The sequence below is a fragment of the Myotis davidii genome, unplaced genomic scaffold, assembly GCF_000327345.1.
Source record: "Myotis davidii unplaced genomic scaffold, ASM32734v1 scaffold629, whole genome shotgun sequence".
Taxonomy (NCBI): Eukaryota; Metazoa; Chordata; class Mammalia; order Chiroptera; family Vespertilionidae; genus Myotis; species Myotis davidii.
The window spans coordinates 7,590-20,137 of record NW_006300210.1 but is presented as its reverse complement, the minus strand read 5'-3'; the positions used below and the strand labels follow the sequence as shown (position 1 = coordinate 20,137).

Genomic DNA, 12,548 nt, shown 5'->3' with positions numbered 1-12,548 from the left:
GAACCTGCAAAGTAAGGAAGTGAGCTGTGAAATCTGTGCAGCCAGAGAGAGGGTGCACGGCCCAAATGCCTGCCTCAGGCGTGGCCAGGGAAGACAATTAGGAGGTAAGAATCTCCCAGAAGGCAAAGGAAGGGACCATGGAGCACAACAGGCAAGGGAGAGGGCTCCATAGCAAAACCAGGTGCTGCCAGATAGGTTTAACAAGGCATTTATTCTACTGGCAGGAAAGGGAGTCTCTGACATGCCTTCCCAGCAAGAATTTGCTGCAAGACCTGCAATGCTATGTGGGTTCCAGTCTCCTGTTCTTGGACCACAGGCTTTCACTGAAGTCATCCTGCTCCCATCTGATTTGTTTATTGACTGCATTGAGGGCAAATGATATCTATTAAAATATTAATTCATAGGAGACCCTTCTACAAGGAATCACCTTCATACCTCATACAATATACTGTATGTACATCACCCAAGATGGAGGCAGGGTCGATGAAACTCGGGGGTCTCCCTTTTGAGAAGGATAGTAAACATTCATTTGCATGAAGAGTAATTTCATCATTTTATGCAGTAGCATGTGTTTGTGATGCTGTTGCTACTGCTGAAATTTGAATAGTAATAGAAGGTAGTCTAAAATTAGACCATAGAGCAGTGGTTCTCAGCCTGTGGGTCGCGACCCCTTTGACGGTGGAACGACCCTTTCACAGGGGTCCCCTAAGACCATCCTGCATATCAGATATTTACATTACGATTCATAACAGTAGCAACATTACAGTTATGAAGTAGCAACAAAAATAATTTTATGGTTGGGACACAACATGAGGAGCTGTATTTAAAGGGCCAGAAGGTTGAGAACCACTGCCCTAGAGGATCTTCTTGACCTGCTTACTCAAAATCTTTCCAATACCCTTCTAATCTACAGAGACTAGTGAGCTAAAAATTACCTTTCCATCATTAGTAATTAGAGAGATGAAATTGAAAACAACAATGAACTATCACTTTTCTTCTATTTTTGCAACAATTAGAAAACTGGATTTTGACAAGTTAGCAGGGAAGTGGAGATAATGACATTCTCGTGTGCTATTCTTAGAAGTGAAAACTGGTGTACTCATTTGGAGAGCAATCTGACAGTACTTAACCAAGTGCATCCTCAATGGCCCACTAATTCCCCTCCCAGATGCAGGTTCCCACACAGGTCCACAGGAGGCTCAGCCATGACAGGTGGAAGAAATCTAAATGTGGATCACCAGCGAGGGCAGAGGTTAGTTAGGGCAAGTACACACCAGGAAGTACGTTTCAGTAATCAACCAGTTAGAAGGGCACTTAAAAAGGAAAGGATCTTAAAAAGAAACTTCTTAATGACAGACATATGTATGTAAATTGATAATATATAAAAGTTAAAACAGAATATATATTTTGCAGTAATGCATAAGGATATACATTAAAGACATGAGAAAGGTTGTTTCTGGGGATGAAATGGTAGAAACTAATTGATTTAACTTTCTTAAATACGTTTTTTATTGATTTCAGAGAGGAAGGGAGGGAGGAGAGAGATAGAATAATCAATGATGAGTGAGAATCATTGATCCGCTGCCTCTTGCCCGCCCCTCCCCTGCCCATTGGAGATCGAGCCTGCAACCTGAACATGTGCCCTTGACCGGAATTGAACCTGGAACCCTTCAGTCCACAGGCCAACGCTCTATCCACTGAGCCAGATCGGCTAGGGCTAACTTTTTAAAATAATAATAAAAATAAGAAATATGCTTGCACAAACAAATCTTGATAAGGTGCCATGAAGATCTGTTATTATTGTTATGTTTAAAACACCATTTCCTAAGCTCACTTATGGCTAAGATTCCACATGTCATTCATGTTGCACAGCTAGACACTTGTGACCTGAGGAATATGAGACAGGCAGTGTGCTGACAATAGATTTTGTTGTTACGGATCATGGCAGAGGTGGTGTGGCAGACCATGGCAGCTTCCTAATTCTAAGCTTGCACATCATTGCAAGGCAACACCATCCTTGGCAGCTCTATTCTTGGTGTGGTTGGGAGTCATTTCCTGGAAGCTCAGTTCTCCCAGGCAAACTGTGAGCTATCTGTATTACACTTATTAAGTTTTTTCCAACTTCAGTTATCTAGAGTGGAGTCTGCTTTCCGCAACTAACACCTCTGAAAAACACAGGGAGTTGAAAAACCATTGTCTCGTCAAACTTTTCCCAGATTTGCTACAAGATAAAGAATTTGAGCCCTAGCCGGTTTGGCTCAGTGGATAGAGTGTCGGCCTGCAGACTGAAAGGTCCCGGGTTCAATTCTGGTCAAGGGCATGTACCTTGGTTGCGGGCACATCCCCAGTAGGGGGTATGTAGGAGGCAGCTGACCTATGTTTCTAACTCTCTATCCCTCTCCCTTCCTCTCTGTAAAAACTCAATAAAATATATTTTTTAAAAAGAATTTGAAATGGCAGTATTGCTTTGCTAAGGTTGCCGTAACAAAGTATAAACTGGGTAGCTTAAACAACAAAAATTGATTATCTCCCAGTGCTAAAGGCTAGAAGTCTGACATCAACGTGTTGGAAGGGTTAGTTCTTCCTGAGAAATGTGAGGAAGAATCTGTTCCGTGCTTCTTTCCTAGTTTCTGGTGGTGTGCTGGCGATCTTCAGCAACCCTTACTTTGTAGATGCATGAGCCTGGTCTCTGCCTTCATGTTCACATGATGTGCCCCCAGTGGGCATGCCCATCTATATCTCTACGTCCAAAAGATCTAAGGTCCACGAGAATGACCTCATTTTAACTTGATTTCCTCTGTAAAGACCTTGTTTCCAAAAAAGGTCACACTCTGAGACACTAGGGTTTCAAGGGATCAACATATTTTTTTTGGGGGGGAACACAATTCAACCCATAAAATACTACACACAATTTAACAAAAAGTATAGCCATTAATCCCTAGACCTCGGTGTGTATACTAAAACTGGGATAGATCTGTTATTCCTTTTCTTAGTTTTATCAAATACTGGGTATTACTGAGCTTCACAGTATGAATGCTAAGTATCAAGTGAGAATTATGATAAATAAGGCTTCATAATGGTAGCTATAAAACAGACAGCTTACAATAACTTAAGTTTATAATCCAAACATGCTAACACGGAAAGTAAAAACTAGAATAGTGTAAGTGGTTCCTGCATGCCAAAGAACTATATTAGTCCAGCAGGAAAAAAGTAAACAATTATACTAAGCTACAGAATGTCAATGCTGCACTTCCTAGCAGATTTATTCATGGTTCCTTGCACCAGCAACATTAACAATTCTATGTCTTCTTAACAATTTCTATATCTTCTTATTCCAAAGCAAATATATATCTTCTATGTTGTCAGTGAAGCATGCTAACCCAACCTTTCACAGATCCACTTGACTGAAATGAAACGGAATACTTCATACCCATTTCAAATTCAAATTTAACCTTAACCCTTTGCGGTCATATTAAATTTGGACATGGGTGTCGTACTGGTCGGAATTAATTTCCATTGAAAGAGCAGTGATACATAACATGCAAGATTATGAAGGATAAACAAGATTTATTAATTCTTTTTTGGAACTACGTCACTACCAGTAGAATCACTACAAACATCACTTTCTACGTCAGAGTCAGTATTCAAGGTGCCAAAATAAAACTCTTCATCGTTACTTTCAGATTCGCAGTACACTTCTTTCGGTAACTTTCTTTTTGCCATTTTGGAGTATTATTTTGAAATATCTTAACAAGTGAGAATGCCTAATTACAGTTAAACGTAATTTGTAAAGCTTTATTTGAAATTCTGCGAAGTATCTCTGAAGCTTGTCGATTTCTTCACTCTCAAAAGGCGACTGACTCGCCACGGTGTTTTGCATGGCGAGTGTGGAATGACCATGTTTGTTTATATTGAGTTTCGATATCTCCGATTTGTCGGGGCAACGTTTTGGTTCCTGACAAGGTCGCTTAGACACTTAAGAGCTTTAAGAGAAATTATGAACTGATACATGAATGAACAGAGTTAAGATTCATACAGTTCCTTGCTGTGGTGGCTGAGAGCAGACATACGACCGGAACGGAAAAAAAGCTTTGGTAGCTGAGAGTAGACAAACGACCGCAAAGGGTTAATTGTGGACTAAGGCAACCAGGAAAAGCCTTCATGTTAATTTGACTGTAGAATTTCTTCATGAAGAATAGCCAACACTTCTAAGAAAGAGGGCAAACCCGGACCCTTGAACAGGCCGTGCATTTCTTCAAACGGTCATATCTCTCAGAAATGGAGTCAGGCTGATACAGAAACTAGAAAGTTCATCACTTTCAAATCACTGAGTTTATCTCTAAACAGGCAATTTCAAGAAAAGGTCAAGGTCAATATTAGTGTGACGTTTTTCTAAAACAACTGGGTCATTATTCAGCCACAGTCTATAGGGCAAATATTTTTAATTACCAGGAGCACCATGGAGTCATACTGATGCTTCCCCTACACACACACACTCAAATTCATGCCTAGATTCTCGTGAGTGGAAGTTAATAAGAAATATAGTTGGTCTTTGGCAATGAGCAGGGCCATCTTACTGAGCCTCAGAAGCTGGGTATTGCGCATCTATTACTACCACATCTTTAGCAGCTAACCGACTGTTTCACATATAATATTGGTTCATGAATGCATTAATTAATATAAAGAGCTAAATAAGAGATATGACTCATTAGCTTAAGATGAATCTACTCTGGATTTCTCTTAGTTCGAAAGATTTTATATTTCTAAATTTTTTTTAAAAAACCATTAAGTGAGATAGTGAGTGAAAAGATATCTACCCTCAATAAATACCTTCAACACACTCATTAAGAAAAGACAGTCTGAAACACTAAAATAAAAACAAATAAATTTTATTCAGCACAGATTACTTTAAACATATTACTTATGGAATCCCACAGAAGTAAGATGGAAAGGGTCGATTTCTACCATTTGCTATATAAAGAAATGAAATACAGAAAAAGAACATAGCACAAAAGAAAATAAATCTTCATGCGGAAAATTAAAACTATAGCTCAAGGACTTCTATTGCCAAATCTTGTTTATTCTAAGTCATGACCAACATTAGATGGACTAATCCCCAAAATTACCAAAGAGAGCAGACCAATAATTTGTAATTGCCACACCTGTTTCCTCCCACTACTCACTACGAAGTTACCTTTGTAGCAACTTTTCCTTATCAGAAATAGATGTCACCAAACCGAATTCAAGAACACATCAAAAGGGGTATAATATAACCAAGTGGGATTTATCCCAGGCATGCAAGGATGGTTCAACATGCTCAAATCAATAAGTGTAATACACACAAGGATAAAAATTGCATGATCATTTAGGGAAGAGCAGTACTATGTTGAACGAGAGATAATATCAGAATCTCTTGGACCCCATGCCTAAGAAGCAAAACCCCTGAATACTATGAATGGGTTAATATTTTTTAGTCAGATTCCTTGACAAATTCTGACTGGAGCTTTGAGGTACCAGGAAAGTAATTTACTCTCTTTCCTGAAGGGAAGTGAGGAAAAATACAACACACTTCTCAACACACTTTATGAGGGTTAAATGAAGTTTTACATTTATGCTTGAAAGAGTATCAAACACAAATTAAATGCTTAATATGTGCTCACCATTGCTATCTATTAACTTAAAGGCCTCAAAACACATAACTAATTGCATTTCTGTACAGTGTAATTCTCAATACCACATTTATCTTTTCTTTTTGAGGAATTTGATAGCTATACCTATTCAAAATTGCTTTGGTAGCATTATCTGATTCCATTATAATTATCATTAGTAAAATTTTTAAAAAGTTGTTGACCTACTAAATGTAAAACCAGTTGTAATTTATCATTAAAATAAATTTCTTCTAGGTGACACTGCTTAGGGAAAAAAATGCATTCTTTTAAGTCTACTGCTGGTCACACATTAATTTTTACATAATTAACAAGAATACAGATATTCAATGAATATTGTCTCAAGCTATAGGTTGTATTTAGGCAAAGCATCTCTTAATTATACTCTATATATTTCTGATGAAGGCTTTTAGCTTTGATTTTCAGCAGTTTTGTGTAAGAGATCAAATGGTCACAAGGCCAGGTGAGCTCGAACATTGCTGAGAGTTTGGGCATTTGGCCAAAAATTTCAGGCTAGATTTTGGATTCAAGTACATAGCTCCTCAATTTTGGGAAAACTATGTTAGATTTCAACTCAATCAGCTCCTATTGAAACTATGCTACACATAGGAATATAAGTTTTCTAATTGCTAAAAGTCTAGGTATTTGAAGAAAGCAGGTATCTAAGGCAAATGCTGGCAGCCATTCAGAGATAATTCTCAGATATATTGACCTCTTCTGGTTGGTGAAGGCTGCATCTAGAATGTCTCTTTGCAGATGGAGGGTAAGGATTTTCATGCATATAATTTCACAGTGAGTTGTGTTTTTTCTTTTAAGTTTAAGGTATACCACATGTTACTTTGAACCATTTATGTATTGTTATATGATTACTGAAGACATGATATTTATCACATTACATAATTATAGTACAATATTATTATCTATATTCATTATACTGTGCATTAGATCTCTATGGCTTATAACTTCTTGTTACAAGCTTCTACCTTTAAACACCATTACTCTTATTCCCCTCCCGCAACCACTGCTATTTACTCTCCGCTCTTTACAGGTTTAACACTTTTAGTTTCCACATATAAGTGATATCATACAGTACTTCTCTGTGTCTGATTTATCTCAACATAATATGCTCAAGGTCCATTCATATTGTTGCAAATGTCAGGATGTCCTCTTTTTTCATGGCTGAATAACATTCCATTATGTATATGTACCACATTTTTTATTCATTCATCTGTTGACTGATATTTGGCATGTTTTCTTGATTATTGTGAATAATACTGTGATAGAGTAATGGAGAGTGTTTATATCTCATTGATATTGTTTTCATTTCTGTTGGGTATATGCCCAGAAGTGGAGTTGCTGGATCATATGGTCATTCTATGTTTTAATTTTTCATAGTGGTTGGCCAGTTTCCATTTCCACCAACAATATTTAAGGGTTCCCTTTTTATTACCACATCCTTGCCAACACCTGTTGCCTCTTGTCTTCTTGATGATATCTCACTGGGTTGTGATTTGCATTTCCCTGATGATTAGTGATGTTGAGCATTGTTCATGTGCCTATTGACCATTTTGATGTCTTCTTTAGAAAAAATGTCTATTTAGTTCTGCCCATTTTAATTGGATTAGTTCTTTTTTGTTATTAAATTGACTGAATTCTTTATATTTTTGGATATTACCCCTTACTTGGTATATAGTTAGTAAAATTTTTCTCCCATTCTGTAAATTGTCTTTTCATTTTATTAATTGTTTATTTTGCTCTGTAAAAGCTTTTGAGTTTTATGTAGTCCCATTTGATGATTTTTCTTTTTTGTGTGAGTGTACTTTTTGTATTATGTTCAAAATGTATGCCAAGATCAATATTGATGAGCTTCTCCTCTAAGTTTTCTCCTAGAAGTTGTATGGTATTAGGTCTTATGTTTTAAACCTTTGATCCACTTTGAGTTAATTTTTGTGTGTGGTGTGAGATAGGGGTTCAATTTCACTGTCCTGTATGTGTTTCTCTAGTTTTTTTTAGCACTAAGCATTTTCCCATCTTGCATACATTGAAGAAACCATAGGTAGCAAAATCTCAAACATCTCTTGTAGCAATTACAGATATATCTCCTAGAGCAAGGGAAACTGAGGAGAAAAATAAACAAATGGAACTACATCAAAATGAAAAGCTTCTGCATAACAAAAGAAACCATCAACAAAATGAAAAGAGAGCCCACAGCATGGGAGAACATATTTCCACTAATTCATCTGCTAAAGGGTTAATTTTCAAAATATATAGGGAACACTTAACCAAAAGAAGACAAACAATCCAATTAAAAAATGGGCAAAGGCCGAAACCGGTTTGGCTCAGTGGATAGAGCGTCGGCCTGCAGACTGAAGGGTCCCAGGTTCGATTCCGGTCAAGGGCATGTATCTGGGTTGCGGGCACATCCCCAGTAGGAGATGTGCAGGAGGCAGCTGATCGATGGTTCTCTCTCATCGATGTTTCTAACTCTCTATCCTTCTCCCTCCCTCTCTATACAAAATCAATAAAATATATTTAAAAATAAAAAAATAAAAAATAAAAAAATGATAGGATGTAATAGGAGACAAATAAGGGCATTACACTATAATTAAAGAATCAATCCAATAAGAGCATATAATCCTTGTAAACATAGTTTTAAAGAATGTGCAAAAGGGAAAACAGTATGAAGTTTCCTAAAAAAATTAAATATGGCCCTGCCATTTGACCCACCGATCCCTAAGAAACCCAAAACACCAATCAGAAAAAATATAAGCACCCTATGTTTGTAGCAGTGCAATTTATAATAGCTAAGATTTGGAAACAGCCCAAGTGCCCATCAGCAGATGAGTGGATAAAAAAACTGTGGTACATCTACACAATGGAATACTACACAACTGTATAAAAGAAAGAAGTCTTACCATTTGCAACAGCATGGATGGAACTGGAGTATTATGCTAAGTGAAATAAGCCAGTCAGAGAAAGATAAGTACCACATGATCTCACTCATATGTGGAATCTAACAAATAAAAAACTGATGAACAAAATGGGTTCAGAGACATAGGAGCATGAAACAGACTTTTTTTAAGTATGTATTTTATTGATTTTTTACAGAGAGGAAGGGAGAGGGATAGAGAATTAGAAACATTGATGAGAGAGAAACATCGATCAGCTGTCTCCTGCACACCCCCTACTAGGGATGTGCCTGCAACCAAGGTACATGCTCTTGACTGGAATCGAACCCGGGACCCTTCAGTCTGCAGGCCCACGCTCTAGCCACTGAGCCAAAATGGTTAGGGCTAAATTTTTTTAAAAAATAAAAATCTAGTAAGATGAATTAGATTTCACATCCCAGTTCAACAATAGCATGAATTCCTAGATCTGGCACTCTCATACAGCACAACAAAAATGGGTATACAGAGAAATCCTAGAGAAGGGTGTACTTTGGCACCACATGTTACTCAGTCAACATATGGAGCTCAAAACTCAAAACGCTGTAACAGGAGATCAATAAATCAGTAATATGGTAAACTCACCGATTATGAGAAATGAAGGACATGTGTAATGCTAGTTTTAACAATGGTGGTCTGTGTATCACATTTCAAGCAGATGTTGCGAAAAACAGCCAGAAATACACATAACAGACACCCCCTCAAAAAAGAAAGCCCAATAAATCACTGGTTTTCTTCAAGAAAGAGCAACCCATCTTAATTATTAAAAGAGTAATATGAAATGTAATAGTGCTAGTATATGTTGCAGATTTTACTGTAAATGAATTGATAAAATAATGAGTTATGACTGATAACAGATAAGAGTGTCCATGTAGCTAAATGGAGCTGGTATTCCATGTTTAATGTTCTGTATATAACCTTTAGCATTCCAACCCAGTGACTTGGATACAGTCAGAAAATACTACCACAATTTCAAGTCCTAGCAGACAGCGTTAAAACACTTCTTGGCGCTGAATCAGAAAAGGCTTCTGTTGGAGCTAATCCAAAGAAACTAACTGGAGTATGATTCGCAAAGCCAGGTGACTTGAACTTGGCCTGAAAATTTCAAGTTCCAGGAAAGAAGTTGGTTATTAAATTGGTTGTTTCAAACTTCTGAAAGTTTATTATACTATCATTTAATTGCAAAATAATTCTCCAATTAACTTTAAAATGTAATAAATTATACTTACTATAAATTAAAATTTAACCCTAACAAGAATAATAAAATCTGTCCTCTATTACTTATAATTGTTAACGGCTAACCTTTGTAAACTTTTACTACAGGTCAAGCACTGTTCTAAGCACTTTATGTTTATTCTCAAATCCTATTAAATTGGTACTATAATTATATTAAACTGGTGAGGAAACTGAGACACTGAACAATTAAATAATTTAACCAATATCACACATTTGGCAAATAGCAAGTGTTGCAATTACTGAACCATATGCCACTCTCTTCCTATTTATACAGGAGCAAAAGGAGGCAGGTGAGGAGATGAAACTGGCATTTGAGTGTATAAACTACAATTCTCCAGTTTTAGGAAAGCTTCAAACTAAGTTCATGTGCAGCCTGAATTTAAAAGTGTGTTAACATGACTGATGCATGTTATACAACAAGTAAATATTTGTTGAAAGTACTGTGTCAAAAGGAAAAATAAAAGGTAAGGCCCTCTTCTGTATTTGAAACATAGTGGACAAACAAGGTCATCCAATAATTTTGTTTTTAACGAGTAACACTATATTCATTTTAAATAAAGACCGCTAAACAAAGTAATTATATGCTGTATACTTCCATCATTACCTAAACTGAATAAGATGGAAATACAAATATTTTAAGTGTATTTTCATTTCCAATTTTAAAAGGAATCCCATCCAAAATAATTTGTGAAAATATGCTGCAAGCTATATAAAACATAAAATAAGTGTATGTATAATAGTATTCAATATCAACTTTACATAATAAATTTAAAGTGACAACTAAATTAAGCTGGAATACCACTTCAAAAGAGCAATATTTAATCTGAAATTTTCCCCTACAGGGTAATTAATGAGGAAAGTTTTGGGTTGCTTCCTTAGATTTCTGGGATTTTTATGAATGAATCTCAGAGCTCATTAGTTATATGAATACTCTGCAAAAGGTTATTCATAATATGACTATTTATTTTGTTAACATTTCTTCTAGCCCCATAAGTGAAATATTCTGAATTCCAAATATCTCTCTCAAATTACCTTATTAGTTAAATTGGCTGAGTTTCCAGCTTCAATATACTATTTTAAGGACCTTTTTTTTTCATAAGTTAGAGATAACCTGTTATTATCTCTTTAAAATCTAAGTAATGAACATTTTTATTGTCTAAAGTTTTACATATCACTTCTTTTTCCCCAACTGACCCCCACCCCAGCCATTCCCACCTGGGCAAGCCTCCACCGCCCCAGTGTCTGTCCATTGGTTATGCTAATATGCATGCATACAAGTCCTTTGGTTGCTCTCTAATCTCCCCCACCACCCCCCAACCCCCTGCCATTTGTCTCTGGATGTATTCTTGTTAATGAACATTTTTAAGTCCACAACTTTCTAGGGCAAAAAGACCAAATCTATGAAAGATTCCAAAATGCAAGAAACTTAACTGCAGAAAACATGCTTATAGCTGCTGTAACAAAAATCACTAACCACAAGAGAGTCAAAAGTTCATTTCATCTCATCTTCAGAAATGCTTGAAAATATACCCATGTTGCAATGATAAATGTTTAAAATCTCAAGTGTTAACAAGGGATAAGATGTAAAGAATACTGCTAAATAGTTTAATTACTTAAATATAGTGAAGCTATTATATATATGCAGTAAAAAACCACCTTCCTTTGGGTGGCTTTTCTATCTTTTTATTACTGTGCAACTTGTAATAGCACTTTGATATAATTAAGACAATTCGATTTTTATCCACCACTTCAGTGGACACTTTCTCTGCTTCTCTGCTGAAATGCTTTGTTTTCTCAGAAAATCCACTCTACTTAAAAAGACAATCTAACTCTACGACTGAGCCTGCTGTCTTATCACACTGCCTCAAAGGTTCCTAGAATATACAATGAGCACCTTCCAATCAAGCTTGTGCCTGTGCAAGGAGACTTCCCACTTCTCCAGTCAAAATAAAGTGCAAAAAAGTTGTCTCATTCCCAAGCAGTGAGTAAATTACCAAAATAAACAAATACAATTAAAACTGGTTTGTTTCTATCATAGACGGCCAATCGTACTCTCCCTAATAGTACAGGCACATTTCAAAGCTTCTTGCCAAAGAAACACCGTTTGCCAAATGATGTTCCGGCTGCCATCCCAGCTGGCTTTTCATTTTCCCAAACAGCTTTCTAGTTGTGGCCCTCCTCGCTGCCTAAACGCCACTGAGAACTGAGCCTGCCCCCCTCCCCACCTCCCAAGCCCCAGTGATATTCCCCGAAGTTCTTGAACTTGATCCACAGGGCCCCCTCCTGAAGCGCACTGCACAATGCATCACGCCAAATGCTTTCCAAATCCTCTCCCTCATTCCCTCATTTCAGAATATCCCAGGATTTATTCTCCATGGGAAAGTCGACTCAAACTCCCACCCCCTTTGCATTTGAGATGTCCGGAAGGAAATCGAGAGAGAGAGAGAGAGAGAGAGAGAGAGAGAGAGAGAGAGAGAGAGAGATGCATACACTCAGTCCCTTCCTAATCTCCAGCCCTCCAGCCCTGACAACAGCACTCAGACATGCACACTCTTTGGTTCCCTCCACCTTCCGCCGTCCAAAACACCCAGCAACTAGGGATGACAAGTGGCGCGGGGGAAATCTGAGGTTTCCCTGGGTCGATGGAGACCTCTTTCCCACCAGCCGCTCACGCCGCCGCCCCCTGAGGGGCTCTGGGGGC

At 37.3% G+C, this 12,548-nt stretch overlaps 1 protein-coding gene across 1 annotated transcript in view; it reads right to left on the bottom strand.

The window, feature by feature from the left end:
- The window catches only part of KCTD8 (potassium channel tetramerization domain containing 8), a 208,275-nt gene that overhangs the window by 193,431 nt on the left and 2,296 nt on the right, over window positions 1-12,548 (bottom strand). The gene's annotated exons all lie outside the window — the stretch shown is intronic.